This window comes from Schistocerca cancellata, chromosome 3, assembly GCF_023864275.1.
Source record: "Schistocerca cancellata isolate TAMUIC-IGC-003103 chromosome 3, iqSchCanc2.1, whole genome shotgun sequence".
In the NCBI taxonomy this organism is placed as follows: domain Eukaryota; kingdom Metazoa; phylum Arthropoda; class Insecta; order Orthoptera; family Acrididae; genus Schistocerca; species Schistocerca cancellata.
In genome coordinates, this window is record NC_064628.1 from 604,273,002 (window position 1) to 604,289,830 (window position 16,829).

The 16,829-nt window shown below is 40.0% G+C and overlaps 1 long non-coding RNA gene across 1 annotated transcript; it reads left to right on the top strand.

Annotated features, from left to right (window-relative positions):
• Positions 1-1,286: 1,286 nt before the first annotated feature.
• LOC126175516 (uncharacterized) lies at positions 1,287-7,185 on the top strand. Its single transcript, XR_007535584.1, has 2 exons — positions 1,287-1,567; positions 6,726-7,185. It is a non-coding gene; the product is annotated as an uncharacterized LOC126175516 (long non-coding RNA).
• The last annotated feature ends 9,644 nt before the right edge of the window (positions 7,186-16,829 follow it).

Sequence of the window (16,829 nt, forward strand, 5' to 3'; positions counted from 1 at the left end):
TTACTGATGATGGTCGAAGTATAGAGGATATGAAATGTAGACTGGCAATGGCAAGGAAAGCGTTTCTGAAGCAGAGAAGGTTGTTGACATCGAGTATTGATTTAAGTGTCAGGAAATCGTTTCTGAAAGTATTTGTATGGTGTGTAGCCATCCATGTATGGAAGTGAAACATGGACGATAAATAGTTTAGACAAGAAGAGAATAGAAGCTTTCGAAATGTGATGTTACAGAAGAATGCTGAAGATTAGATGGGTAGATCACATAACTAATGAGGAGGTATTGAATAGAATTGGTGAGAAGAGGAGTTTGTGGCACAACTTGACTAGAAGAAGGGATCGGTTGGTAGGACATGTTCTGTGGCATCAAGGGATCACTAATTTAGTACTGGAGGGCAGCGTGGAAGGTAAAAATCGTAGAGGGAGACCAAGAGATGAATACACTAAGCAGATTCAGAAGGATGTAGGCTGCAGTAAGTACTGGGAGATGAAGAAGCTTGCACAGGATAGTGTAGCATGGAGAGCTGCATCAAACCAGTCTCAGGACTGAAGACCACAAGAACATAGACGCAGCAAGACTTATAATTTCTGCAGGTAGGTTCCACCGACTTGCTGAGTCAATGTCACGTCGAGTTGCTGCAAACACCGATCGTAAGGACGTGTAACACGATATTAGGAGGTTTCCGATGACGTTTTTAGCTCATTGTATACCACCAGTGATGCCTCAGAACGGTAGGTGCGCTCTGTCCAATTATTTTGCGTTTCGTGCAGAAGATTGCGGTTAGAAGCAATATTGTTGAGGATGTACGACAGAGGGGTTTTTAAAAGATGCTACCTTCATCTTAAAGGGACCTAGACTCTCCTATATCGGCTATGTTTGAAAGAACTTTTTCTTTGACAGCGCATGCCTCCTAAAGAGTTTTTATATTACTATTGATTCTCAGCAAATATTCGTTATTTTCTGGGATGATGTGTGTCGTGTGCAGTACTAATTTAAATATTTTGCTAATAATTCCATATGCTGAAGCGAAAGAATTACTACTGACATAGACGTTAAGAAAATTGCGTGAATATGCGTCATCTCTCTCTCTCTCTCTCTCTTGCTTACGCGAGATTGATCGACATCTTATATTTCGCTACGCCAAAAAACTCCTGTGAGGACAGCTCATGTCTCATGTCAGAGATAGCGCGGCGCAGTTCTTCCCCGGCCACGTGACCTCCGACCTGCGTCCAGCACATGTGGCCGCCGTGCATCCCCGCGCCTCCGGAGATGACGACAGCGCAGGCAGATAAATAGCTGCCTGCCGCGACACTGTGCGACAGCCGCCTCTCGTCCGCTCTGCAGCCGCAACAGACTCGCACGCTCACCACCGCCGCCATGAGGACACGCACGCTGCTGGTACTGCTGCTCGTGTTGGTGGCTGCGGCCACACTCGTTGCCCCCGCGGCAGCCTGGAGGTGGCCCTGGGAGAAACCGAAAATTACAGCAGAGATGATCAAGATGCGGCAGAGGTGTGGGTCCGGAACGGTGCGAGTCGGCAACTTGTGTAGGAGGGTCTACATGGCATGAGGTACGTATCACCTTTGGAGTCTACTTATAACTCTAATTAGCGAGCTTACTTAAAGAGAACTGTCAATGTTTAAGATGTAGAACGACACCTGTGCCCATCGAACTAATAACATCTTTCGTTACTTTATAGTCAATTCGTTCAAAAAATATTAGCAACTTTACTGTTGTAAAGGGGCAACGGCCTTGCCGCAGTGGATACACCGGTTCCCGTGATATCACCGAAGTTAAGCGCTGTCGGGCGTGTCCGGCACTTGGATGGGTGACCATCCAGGCCGCCATGTGCTGTTGCCATTTTTCGGGGTGCACTCAGCCTCGTGATGCCAATTGAGGAGCTACTCGACCGAATAGTAGCGGCTCCGGTCAAAGAATGCAACCATAACGATCGGGAGAGCGGTGTGCTAACCACACGCCCCTCCTATCCGCATCCTCAGCTAAGGATGACACGGCGGTCGGATGGTCCCGATGGGCCACTTGTGGCCTGAAGACGGAGTGCTTTACTATTGCAAACCATAGATGTCTCTAAAACTCTGAATATTTATTATGCCCACCCGTTCATTATCCCTGGTAATGATGGCGGCAACGACATAGAGTCATTAGTTTTAATCATCACACCGAGAAAGCAAATGTGCGTTGCTATTTATTTTGTAGTTTAGAGGGAATTGTCAGCAGTTCTGGTACACATCGAAATTTCCCCTTCAGATGTCCAAATTACGCCGCTAGGGTATCCGAAACAATAATGTGAAGCCCATAGTTGAAGCAGAACTACCGTATTCACGAGAGGTGGTTTCATCGTTCTTGCATAGTCGCGTGCCATCTACAGCCAAACGATATTATTGTGAATTTGGTTGGCGAACTAACACGTCACTATAGGTTCAAACTAATTTTGTTGTTGCTACAAAATTACGTTCAAACATAACACTGTGAACTCGTGAACCAAATTCACATTAACATCGTTTATAACTAGCAGATCAACGGCAATATTTTTCCAGAGGCAGCCTGTTTCGGCGTTCCATTATGACGAAATTAGTCCCACTACAGTAACATTCTGCCAAGTGGTTAAAGGCGCTACAGTCTGGAACCGCGCGGCCGCTACGGTCGCAGGTTCGAATCCTGCCTCGGGCATGGATGTGTGTGATGTCCTTAGGTTAGTTAGGTTTAAGTAGTTCTAAGTTCTAGGGGACTGATGACCTAAGCAGTTAAGTCCCATAGTGCTCAGAGCCATTTGAACCATTTGAAGTAACATTCTGGCTGATCTTGTATTGCCAGACGAAATTTCATTCAAAGGCGAACGAGTGTTCGCATCAGCATATGTAACAAGGCTGTTCACCGTAAACACTCTGAGTGCAGACGGTTTACGTGTGTACAGCCATGCTACATACTGTGTTGGGGATACTGGTTCTCCTTTATACCATCTCAAAGAACTGGATTGTGGATTTCATAAATCCACGTATTTGAGAAACTACAGAAGAACTCTTCAGTTTCTTTAGTGAATCACAGTTGCCAGGCAAGAGTAAAAAATTCTGGTAGCTTGCTTTTCCATCCTCTTTAATCAATACGATTTGATCTCTGAAATTGTCACAGAAATACCTCATTTTGAACTGCTTTTCTCCTTAAGTATTAGCTACATTATTAATAGTGCGAATGAGTAAAGTCTTCTTGATAGCTATCAAAAGAAGGGTAACCAGTAGCTATGCTTCTGGTGTTCGTTATTTCATCGTAGGCCGTATGTTCAGGCGCTGTGTTAAATGCTTATGGCGCTGGTGACCCTCAATTCTACCAGCATTCCTGGAATTGTCACTGGCTCTATTTAACATCTTAGCAAAAATACTTCCAAGGTTTACACTTTTATCTTTCGGGATAGTAAGTTTCTAAAAGCCATGATTTGTACTACGAAACAAAACTAGGCCATCAATCGTTGACACATTATACTTGTATTCAGTGGGAATGACTTATTCTACATTCCTATTTCGGACATCATCACTTGAATTTCCTTTGGCTTCATGGCATAGCCTGTTATTCGCCTGTAACGTCATCGATCTTGAAGAGAAGCACCCTCATACGACTTAAAATTTCCAGTAGGAACAGAAGTTTTTGGAATCACTTATACGCGCAAGGACTACAATGTGTAACAACTTAATATGAAGGGGTGAGGACCTAAGACAGACCCCTAAACTGCATCCTGAACGAGGATAGTTATACCGCACCATGTGGAGAATTTTTTGCAAGTAAGTTTACAGCTGCCAAATTACGACCCCGTCTTTTTCTATGGACTTAATTTCTTGCTGCAAATCACTATTTCGCCATCAGGGGAAGAGAACACACAAACCGCCCCTCCTCACTTTAGCAAATGTAGAAAAACAAGTAATTGAGTTACTGTTAGTATCTTTATTGCTATCCCGCCAGTTCAAGAAGTTTCGAGAGAGATTCATAAAAGGTATCTCCCCCCACTCAAGTACACAGCTGTACAACAAGTCCATATTTGCGATGTTATTAAACTCGGAGAACACATTTACTTGAATGTCCATTATGCAGTCAAAGCGTTGACCGTTGCTGTGGATTTCTGCACTTTTCGTTTTGACATAGATTCGTGTTGAGAACAGCAAGTTTCATCTAAGGCGATGATTTTTACCAGAAAATAACTGTCCACTTCTTTCGTTTCAATCACGTTGTGGAAAGTGACCGCTACTCATTGTTTTTCTTCTGGAGTCAAACTATGAGGTGAAACGTTGCAAATACTTTACTATTACTCAATACATTCTGGAGAATGTCTATAATTGTCGGTTTTGCTCCATTGCGATTTGTGACCCAACAACATTGAGACATTAGGCCTTACGTCCTGTACTTAGCACTGTCTGCTACAACTGCCTGATCGAATGCACACTTGTTGTTTACTGTTGTTAAATCAAACTGTCTCCGCAGCTACTATGCTGATGTCGATTATATGCCGGGAATAAAATCAGTTTTGGAACTTTTTGGATGGACACTATAAATGTCACCGACAAGTGCTCACAATTTGCACTGTAAGCGTTCTGCATCCACATCTGCATGGATACTCTAAAATTCACATTTAAGTGCCTGGCAGAGGGTTAAGCGAACCACCTTCACAAGCATCTATTATTCCAGTCTCGTATATCGCGAGGAAAGAACGAACGTACGAGCTCTGATTTTCCTTATTTGGCCATGGTGATCGTTTCTTCCTATGTAGATCTGTGTCATGTTATGCATTGCCATGTTACACGCTACATTTCGGAGAACTCTAGAGGCAGATTGCTGCTAAATATGTAGACATGAAGAATAAAGCTTTCGAATGTTGATTACGGTTTTTATATTTTAAAAGCTTCAATTGTTTTCACATAACAAATTCTGAGGCATTACTTTTCAGAAAGCCATCTTAACCCTTTTATGTGTGTTGAGAATCGTACTTTTCCTAATACCTTTCATTTCGGTACACCCGATTTTTCCTTGATTTCTGTTGAATATTCGGCTCTCGGAATAACGTACTGCATTCTATTATTAAAAAATGCTTCGAACGATTCATGGATCAGTTTCTAATACTGAACCCTCAAATTAGTGACTTATTAGCTTTACAAAATATTTCGTCAATTAATTGTCGTACATTTTTTGGACCAAACCTTAGTGCGAAGATTTCCGAGAAGTACTATGTTCCGAACATTTTCCGATAATAAATGCTATTTTCTTCAAAGAAAGAATTACCTTTATTGCCATTGATTTTGGTGTGCGGAGAAAATATTTTGAACCTATATCGTCACCACAATTTTAGTGGATCTGTACATCTAACAGTCATTGTTATACCACTAATGACTGAGGACTCTGATTTTGTAGTTAATTAGCGAACTTGGGAGGGGGTTGTTGTCGCGGGGAATCGGAATACTTCCTCTGACATATCTCTTGATAAACACATCCACTGGAACTTTAATTAATATTATGAACTCATATACAAGGAACAGCCGTATTATCTTAACGGACCGTTAACAAGAAAATTTCTGCACGTGGATAATATTAGATAATACATATTTACAAGTTTCACAAAGACTTTTTGATTAATCAGTAGTTCCTCTTATCTGTAATCTTGTTGTCATCATCATCATAATCATTTAAGACTGATTATGCCTTTCAGCGTTCAGTCTTGAGCATAGCGCCCCCTATACAGTTCCTCCATGATCCCCTATTCAGTGCTAACATTGGTGCCTCTTCTGATGTTAAACCTTTTACTTTAAAATCATTCTTAACCGAATCCTGGTACCTTCTCCTCGGTCTGCCCCGACTCCTCCTACCCTCTACTGCTGAATCCATGAGTCTCTTGGGAAACCTTGCTTCTCCCATGCGTGTAACATGACCCCACCATCTAAGCCTGTTCGCCCTGACTGTACATCTATAGAGTTCATTCCCAGTTTTTCTTTGATTTCCTCATTGTGGACACCCTCCTGCCATTGTTCCCATCTACTAGTACCTGCAATCATCCTAGCTACTTTCATATCCGTAACCTCAACCTTGTTGATAAGGTAACCTGAATCCACCCAGCTTCCGCTCCCATACAACAAAGTTGGTCGAAAGATTGAACGGTGCACAGATAACTTAGTCTTGGTACTGACTTCATTCTTGCAGAAGAGAGTAGATCGTAGCTGAGCGCTCACTGCATTAGCTTTGCTACACCTCGCTTCCAGTTCTTTCACTATGTTGCCATCCTGTGAGAATGTGCATCCTAAGTACTTGAAACCGTCCACCTGTTCTAACTTTGTTCCTCCTATTTGGCACTCAATCCGTTTATATTTCTTTCCCACTGACATTACTTTCGTTTTGGAGATGCTAATCTTCATACCGTAGTCCTTACATTTCTGATCTAGCTCTGAAATATTACTTTGTTGTATAACTGAAAAATCAGAACAGATTCCTCAAGGTCAGACACTTCTATGAGCAAACTCAAACTATTTACAGGCGTTTTTTCCACAGATAGCTGTGGGAGACTTAGTTGTGTCTACCGTCCTGCCGAAAATCATTTGTTTTAGTCACTATTTGTACATCACACATGGTGCGGTTGTGTACGTCTCGCTAAGGTTATGCTGCAAACAAACGATTACATTGAAAGAACTACTGGAACGCTCTTTCTTCGAAATTTCTTATAATTGTGTCTTTTCCAGGTGGCTGGGGACATTCTTAATGTGGGCGACAACAGTTCAACAGAATGGAGAAAGTGGAAGCTTTTATATGTAAAAAAATTTTGTACAGTTATTTATAATGTAAATAATAAATGTAACACTTTTTTAAAAGAATTCTCGTCATTTATTGGTGGTTTTCATTTTGGCAATTGTTTCACTGTTTTAAAGTTTTGTTCCTTGCAACTTGCTTTCCTCCGACTATCCTTCCATTTCCCCAGTGTTTAGGAAATTATTACTAAATATGGGTAATAATAATAAATTAAACGTTATATTAAAGAAATTCATGTTTCACTGTCTGACGTTTTCTTATTTTATAAAGTGAATCTGTTTAATGACAGTTATCCATTGGCTCCCTACTCTTGCCCTTCCTTCCAGTACCTAAGATGGTTAACGAAGTTAAATTTTTGATGTTAAAATGAATATAAGCGGTGATTCTTACTCAGTTAGTTTAGCTGATTTCAAATCCTATTACAAAGCGTTTTCTTTACCTTTACATTAATAGTACCTCTGGTATTATGAATTCGAGTAAATGTAAAATCTTAGTAGAATTCATGTTACCTAACTAAAATGTATGCGAAATATTGGAGTCCACTTTTTCTGGTGGTGTTTTAGGCATTTCAGCGATTTCCTGGTGTAATGGCTCATCATGTTCGTTGCTGACAGTGCAGAGATTCTAAGGGAAGGAATCAAGATGGGAGTCCTACGTGTGTGTTCTCAACGACATTTTACAGCCCATGATCCTGTGTATCTCAGTCAGCTCACTGAATAGTTGCCTGTAATGTTCAGACGTGTAGTTTGCTAGAATGCTTTTTGCAACTTTATTGAAACATAACCATGGTGCCGATTTCTGCAAATATAACAGGCTTCCAAACTGCAGGTCTTTCAGAAGTTCGGCAATTTAGGTGCCAACAAATATTCTCTCTTTTAGTTTCATTTCATTGTTCTTTGGTAACTTGTATTATAAGAAGAGAAACGTACATTGATTTCAGAACACAGTTTGATTTGAAATGGAGCCAATAAGATTTACTTAACACTTAGAAGTGGTTGACGGTGATCATTGGTCTGTCCTGGAATGAATGGCTCCCTCTTAGGGCAGCTTTCCATAATATAATGATATCGCTGCTGTTCCACATGGACAGGAAGTGTTAAAATTTCGTACAGGCAAGTCTGATACAAGTAGAATAGCTATCAAGCTATAATCTTCACATATCTGTCATTAAACGTAATCATATCAGGTACTGGAGAGCAAGAGATGTATGTTCGTGCAACTTTCCTTCATACCAACTGCGTAAGCTATAGTAATTGGTAAAAACGTATCTAGCAAGACATTTTCAAACTAGTTTCCGATATATATATATATAAAGACAATTTAAATAAAAAGAAATAAATCGGTTTATATTTGGACATTTATTTTAACATTGATAATTGTTCCGTTAAAATTTCAGCATATTAAACTTGATTCATAACTAAACTGGTGCCTTATTTAGGATTGTGAAAATGTGAGTTTGTAATCTTACGGAACACATAAAATATGGAGCCAAGATTGGGAGACTGCATGCAACACTGCATTCATAAAATAACACACGAAGAACGTTGAAACATATGCAAGAGGCAATTAACCACAACCAACCGATTCAATTCTCACTAAAAGATGTTACGTTCGTAGCGCAATCCTGTCCGTCATAAAATTACCACACACTGGTATACTAATTTCATACTAACTCTATTTGAAATCTTCCCGAAAAGAATAGCTGAGGGCTACTTTGATGATTACTCTACGTGCTTCACGTGGTCAACTTGGTTTACACAAAGAGTGTAACTCCACAATAATTTTGGTAATTAAAATAAATTACATCGAAACACAAATTACAAAAGAAAAACCTCTAACTGGTTACTATCGTCTTACTATTAACCTGATGGGTCAAACAATTGTATAAGCACGTGGTACTGGCCTCACAAAGTACACCCCACGTGGGTTGAGCATAAAGAAAAGTTGCTATATTGAAAAATATTGTCAAGACAAGGCGTTATAATCTCACGCACATTCGCATTTAAGGTTGATGATCTTAGTTAGAGTTACAGATCATCCACACGTGGTTCTACTTTATTCACAAAGTAGTGACACAGCAACTACTGGAAGATTTTCTGAATTTCACACTCGAATTACACTGCGTTGCAATTTAAGATAATATTTGATATTTTAGATCTAAACCTGAAATAAAGGTGATTATATTTTCATTTCGCCTGAACTTAAGAAATCCATTGTCCTACAGACTTAGCAGAGACGCGCTTAGCTGGAGATCGTACCACTTCAGACGCACGCCGCGGACAGACTGCCGTGGACCCCTAACGAGCGTGCTTCACAGATACAAACGGAAGTGATCAGAGAGGCAGCTTCCTCTACCAACATGACAAGGGACGGACAGGACCATACTAAGAATAGAAACCTCTTTGCTTTTAGAAAGCCTAGCTACCTGTTCCGACGTTGGTCCTACTGTTCTCTAGCAGACAGGCTTGTCTGCTACCATCAAGCATGCAACTAGAAACACATTTGCTCATTCATCCTTTCACTCAGAAGGGGAGGAGGATGACAGTATCTTATCATATACACTATATAATAAAAAGCGCATGTAGGTTCCATATGAGACTGTGTGACATGAATTACATGCAAACTGTGTATGAAATACATATAAACTGTGTTTTAAAGTGTAGTAGTGTGACCGATCGTTCTTGTTTATGTGTAAAAGTAACACGTTCCACTGCTCAGTCTCCTCCCAGATGGGGTCAGAAACACCACAGTAAATTCAGAAGTGGAATGCATGCCGTGAATGACAACAGATTTAAGAAATTGACATAAAAGGAATCCAACAGAGACTTTTCAGAGTCAACGTTATTGTAGAGAACTTGATCCTCGTGTACAGAAAAATAAATTTTCATGTTACATATGGCTTTTACCAAAACAACCTGCTTTGATTCTCGTCTGCAGATTGTGTCAGCCTCTCATTCTCGAAGCAAGTTACTTTGTTCCACATTTAAGTAACCAGAGATCACTAACAAGTCACTTGGAAACCTCCTCTTTTAGAAAGTGAGGTTAATATATGCTAACTCCTTCAAAAATCTGAATCACTCTGTTGTTGCAATTAACGAACGTCATAAACACTTTTAAAATCTTCAGTCACATTTTTGTCATTTGGCGGAGTTAGTATGAGAAGGCCTGGTCCGTGAAGCAGTTGTCGAATTGCTAATTCTAAAGATAGGCATTTAATAGTATGTTTGTATTTACAAGTAATCCCACATATAATTATCAGAAAGAAGTCGTAGTCTGTTACGTGACCCTTAAGTTCCCTTCATATCACAGGGGCTGCGAAAGGCACACGACGGGATCCTTTAAACCAGTCAGTTAATAATGTTACACAGTTGACACAATATATTCTAGGACACAAGAAGTCATTCCTGGTCCATTTTACTGTCAAAACAACACTCATAAGCTCTTTTAAATCGAGGAGTCAAAGTTCATCTCTGCACAAACGAAAAAAAAATTGTTTTTATCGCTTACAAATTTTCAAGACATGCCTCGCTTCTACAACACAGTGCTTAAGAAAACACGCTATTAGTTGACACTTATACTTGTCGTTTCACAGCTGAATGACAGGATTAGTTTCCTTCATTTAAAAAATCTTCTACTCCTCTGGCAACTAAGCAGGACGCTTTCTGTCTGCAATAGTTGTTATTCCTTATTTGTTGTTAGAGCCAATCACTTATTGGATGGGAATTATTTCAAATGTTCTCCGAAGTAAGTAAGATTTTATTCTTTTAATCACTACACTTATAAACATAAAAACAGTATTTTTTATTATTACAAAAAGTTGGTGGATGATCATGACTTCATTTTTGGATCTGGCAGTGCAAATACCTATGAATTAGCTGCAATTATTTATTTAACGTTTTCATTATCCGCCAGTCTTATTTCCTTTCTCACCAAAGTTATTTATACTGACCTTTTCGATTCATTGTACTTTATTTATTAATGTAAAAACAAAAGAAAAATCAAGCTAGAACAAAGAAAAGAAACCATCCATATTGTGTTCAATGGAAGCGGCCTGGAATTTCCAGTGGTGGTTTATTGAAACCACGAAATACCCAAACCAGCAACGTGGCAAGTGATGTTCATCCCCACTCGCAGAAAGTCCTTTGGTCTCCAATGTGGGAGAAATTATCGAAATTTGTCGAACATTTGAGATCTTTATGCCAAACGACAATAGTGTGGCAAATTTATGCCCTTTTTCTCATCGACAGCAAATCACATTACTTCAGTCTCCTTTACACATAGTAATAAACGTCTTTTCGTTGCTGTCGCATAGAAGAGACATTCCTAACTTAATTTTCACAAATAAGGACAATCCAAGTTTCCACGAAGCCATGAAAAACCCTCTGAATACTGATCGGGATAAGAGTTGGAGCTGAAACTCGAGGAATCTATTCTCGTACAATGAAAACGTCACTAAGTGCGCTTACGCTCAGATTCGGCGAAATCCATACCCTAATACTGCCGACAGAGGATGTATCATAGCTTCCACTTACTTTGGACCATCTTTCGAAGATCCTATTGATGCTCAAACATGCCATTTTGTCAAAAGAAAAGTGTTCAAAAAATGGTTCAAATGGCTCTGAGCACTATGGGACTCAACTGCTGTGGTCATAAGTCCCCTAGAACTTAGAACTACTTAAACCTAACTAACCTAAGGACAGCACACAACACCCAGCCATCACGAGGCCGAGAAAACCCCTGACCACGCCGGGAATCGAACCCGGGAACCCGGCCGTGGGAAGCGAGAAAAGAAAAGTGTCATTCTGTAACAGATGCATGTAATACTACCCTTTCAGTTAAACTACAAATCGAATAACTATTTCTTCAATCATCAGTTTATGGCTGTCGTTTGGTGCTGGTAACCAGCGCTCTAACTACTCTTGTTCAGTGGCTTTTGTAATTTACTAAATTCCGTCCGTACAGTCACGTTCTTAGTTGACCTCTCGATAGTATATAAATTTTACTGATGAGGAGTCATCTTCTGTCTGCCAATCAAAAAAAGAAATTTGTATTTTTCTTCTTTCAGTACTTGAATGTAGAGCAAAAATTTGCTTACATATGAGCGAGACACACATCTCGAACCCTATTAGCGACACAATCCATGAGCACTTGTAAGCAAAACCTCTGCGCGTGCAACGGTTAGCCATCAACTAAAATCGAAACACTTTCCTGCGGATCAGCGATTGGAGCACGCACCACTTACCTCACAAACTCTCCACGTGGTGATGTTTACAGAAAGACTTTGTACTATCTACAACCACTGCCATAACTCAGTGACACTGTCCTCCTCCGATTGATTATCGATCTTTAACTCGTACTGCCAACAAGCTTTCCGTTAGAGCATTAATCCTGGGACTCTTATTGCTCCCATGATCCCACACTCCACAAAAGTTACCGAAACAGCAGTTACAGAAAATATCACATTCTAACAACTACCATGTGTAAGTAGCCGCCCGACGAATAAACACACGACCTGCTACTTTTGGTGTGGGATCCATGTGTGGTCAATGATTGAACCCAGACGGAACAAAGGAATTTATCAGTTTCATGTCAGTACAGTGAGATGTGTAACACTGGTAACCTGAGCATCTTTATTAAGGTAATACAATTATTGCATGTCAACGCAACCAAAATCCAAACATTACTAAGACACCGATAAGGAGCAAATTCAAGAAATTATTAAAATTTTTGCAAATTCAGAATAGATTACTGATGAAAATTATTGTAAAAGCACCACTAATGCAAAATTGTTTAGAAGTGAGAAGAAGGAGCAGTGGCAATGACTTATTTAAAAGTGCCCAAAATCACCTTAGGTCATTTATCGTAAATTATTGTAAAAGTACCAGTAGTGCAGAAAAGTTGACATGCACCAATAATAAACAATTTTAAGAATTATTAAAATGTTTCAAAAAGCATCTTACACCACCTATCAGAAAGTACTTTAAAAAACATCAGTACTGCAAAATAGTTTATTACAACCTTTGGTTTACCAACAAAGAACGCCAAGGGCTCAGTCTGTAAACTTTATTCACCCAGTTTTTGCATTCGTTATCAGAAGCAAGAAACTGAACCAATAGTTTCCGTAGGTAGAATAGAATCTGGCTTTTGAGCTCTAAAACACAGAAATAATGGTAACATACATACAATAACCATGGTAATGTATATGCAATAAATATGTAACGTAGCTACAGCCAATATAGCCTTTGTTCGTCTGTGAAACTGGACACGATATGCAGTCTGACCTATCAGTAAATGTAATCTAACCTGCCTAATACTGTGTTACTTTCACTGTCATTTAAGCCCTCAACAGATCGTTACATGAAAAACTGAAAACTAACATTAGGATAAGCAATCTGACAGCACATTTGAATATGAATTTACAAGTTATACAGAATCTGACTTGTGCAACGGAATTTAGTGGATTAGAGTACATGACATGTTGTGTTGTATCAGTGTCTCTGTTTTGGCCCTAAGTTTTGCACTCACCTCTTTAGATGACTGCCTTTTTCCATGCCGTTTACATCAATTCTCATCAGCATGCAGCAGCAGCGGGTAAAGCTTACTGTTACTAAGAATGAATTTAATAGAAAGTAGTTTGTTTGGGTCCTGTTAACTACTAAATAACTTGTGAGAAGGGATTTCCTTAATTAAGCCTATTTAAAACACCAGAATCATCATGAACAAGTATTAATAGTGACAATGAACATATGTGTCAATAATGGATGAGTGCCAGGTCAACAAATTATTTCAAATTCAAAGTTACATTAACATTTAGTAACCACAGCGTATTATTTATATGGGGAGAATAATTATTTTCATTTGGAGGATGAAGAGGATTCAATCACTGACAAGCAAAACGTGGGATTATTGCAAAATCGGACTAACAATCACGAACCTAACACTGCAATTGATTTTGCCCTATGCTTGCGAATTTTACCTCGAATTCCATCTTCAAGCGTAGTTAAGCCATCTAAATTTCTGCTGGCCATATAAATGAAATCAGGCTTTGAGTGTGGTAAGGTCTGCCATCACGACGTGAGGGCAGCGTTACACATCTTCTGTCTCAGAGCTCTCGACCGACACTTTTCTTCCACTCTCGCAGATAGACCTCGTCGCACAACAATGCTTAGAATCGTAGAATCGCGCTTCTATGTTTCGCCCTCAGATTGTTACTATCGATATCTGAGTGCTTACACAATGCAAGGAATAGTATTAATTTGTATATATTTTATTATGTAATGGAGAGTTCTGACACACTCCTTACAACACTTAAAATAAATACATTTAGAATACGGTATCCGTTCTGCTCACTTTTCCTCTTGTCATTTAAGAACCCCAATAAATTCGCTGAATGAATCATCAGCCAATACACAGTTCCTTTTGCCAAGTCGGCCATATTTAATCGAGCACCAGCTCAGATTATTAAGCACCAAAACAGTCTCATGTGAGATGCAGCCAAGATGGCGTGTGCGACAGTTAGGCTATTACAAACACCGAAGGTACACAGAATTTGGAGGTCGCTCAAAATAACTTGGCCTGTGTACAGAAACACATTAACTTCATCAGCGCCGCGAAATCACCCCTCTGTTCAAAAGGGTTGGCCGCCTCAGATATCTGTCAGCTACTGAATTATTTGATTCGTCGGTTATAATCGAAATGTTCTCTTCCCGCTTCGGCTACACTCCAGACAAGGACACGTTCGCGCGACAACTGCACTGCAACTTCCTGAAACGGTTTTGAAGAAGCTGTACGGTAAAAAGAAAATTGTTTTTCACGCATTTCAAGGCCTCATTCGTCAGCTTCCACGTGGACACCTATTACTTCATTAGGCAGATTTATTGTGATATTTACATATTAAGTCAGGTACTGCGTCAAATTTGAATACTTTGCAATTAAAAATAGAGGTCACTCCGAGTTTGCGATTGGTACATGCTAGACCACATATTTCTGGGCGTGAAATGGAGCTAACAAAATTGAATTTTTCTTTGAACTTGGAACTAGATCTGTATCTATCTCCCATCTCGAGAAACTGGATTCGATGTCGTTCACTCACTTCCAACCGTGTGTGAACACTGTAGCGTCCAGATGAAATACTCTTAACGTGTCTGATATCTCATAAACAGTTCGAGATACCGTTTTTGGCAAATGACAAGAGTGCCAAGCAGAGAGTATTCTCCCATATAGGTAACGTGAAAAATTTCTTGTCTTCTGCGATACACCAGTGACAACAGAGTTGTTTATTGGATATTGGAGTTCTTCGAAAAGCCATCGTCAGCTGGTGACATAAGTATGTGTTTTTAACGACATAAATGAGGGAATCACACTTTTATTTTTACAGCAGGCGTAGGCTTTTCGTAAGGTATTGATGTCATTGATTTTAATTGTCCTCTATTGTCTAGTTGATAGTAGACAGTGACCGGGCACTGTAGAAATTACAACCTCATTAGCATGCTGGTGAAGTAAAATAGTGTAAATACCGCCGTGTTTTGCGACACGAAGCTAAGGGCCACAAGACAAGGATAAAAGATTCAGAAGACGGGCGAAAATAAATCGCTAATACTGTTGCAATTTCAGCGTAATCCTGTATCCACTGTGTTTTCAGTAACAAATGGTTGGCTTGTCGATTTATTTGTCGTAATGGCATAACCTGTGAAAACGATCACTTGCAGATTCGCTAACTGTTGCTTACAAGTTCCACGTGATCGGCGTTCTTGTAACGGCTTCAGCAGAGAAACTAAGACTCGCCTACTGCGCTGTTTCGTCCGCATAGGTGCCCCCCTCACCTACGTTTTTTATTAATTTTTTAATTTTTTTAAATTTTACACGTCCATTTCCGTAGAACCAAATTGAGGAGCAAGTCTCCTTGGTCACGGAACGTGTCAGTATATGAAATAACAACTTGAAAATAATAACAGATAAAATAAAATGGTTATGAATCGATAAAAAAGACAAGCCATAAGTTTATGTAAACGTACTCAACAATATAACACAGTATTAGGCTTAAGGAACTCCTCGACAGAATAGAAGGAGTGACCCATGAGGAGACCCTTCAGTTTCGATTTCAAAGCACGTAGCTAACTGCTAATATTTTTGAAATCTTGTGTTAGCTTATTGAAAGTGGACGCAGCAGTATACTGCACACCTCTCTTCACAAGAGTCCAGGAAGTGCGAGCCAACTGCAGATTGAATTTCTGCCTCGTACTAACTGAGTGAAAGCGCCTTTCTTGGGAATAAGCTGATACTGCTAACGAGAAACGACAGTAAATCACATATATATATATATATATATATATATATATATATATATATATATATATATATATATATAGGGCTATTACAAATGATTGAAGCGATTTCATAAATTCACCGTAGCTCTATTCATTGACGTACGGTCACGGCACACTACAGATACGTAGGAGAACTCTAAAGTTTTGTTCGGCTGAAGCCACACTTCAGGTTTCTGCCGTCAGAGCGCTCGAGAGCGCAGTGAGACAAAATGGCGACAGGAGCCGAGAAAGCGTATGTCGTGCTTGAAATGCACTCACATCAGTCAGTCATAACAGTGCAACGACACTTCAGGACGAAGTTCAACAAAGATCCACCAACTGCTAACTCCATTCGGCGATGGTATGCGCAGTTTAAAGCTTCTGGATGCCTCTGTAAGGGGAAATCAACGGGTCGGCCCGCAGTGAGCGATGAAACGGTTGAACGCGTGCGGGCAAGTTTCACGCGTAGCCCGCGGAAAATTGGCTCATGCCAAAACTGGAGACCGACAGCGCCGACTTCATCTTTCAACAGGATGGTGCTCCACCGCACTTCCATCATGATGTTCGGCATTTCTTAAACAGGAGATTGGAAAACCGATGGATCGGTCGTGGTGGAGATCATGATCAGCAATTCATGTCATGGCCTCCACGCTCTCCCGACTTAACCCCATGCGATTTCTTTCTGTGGGGTTATGTGAAAGATTCAGTGTTTAAACCTCCTCTACCAAAAAA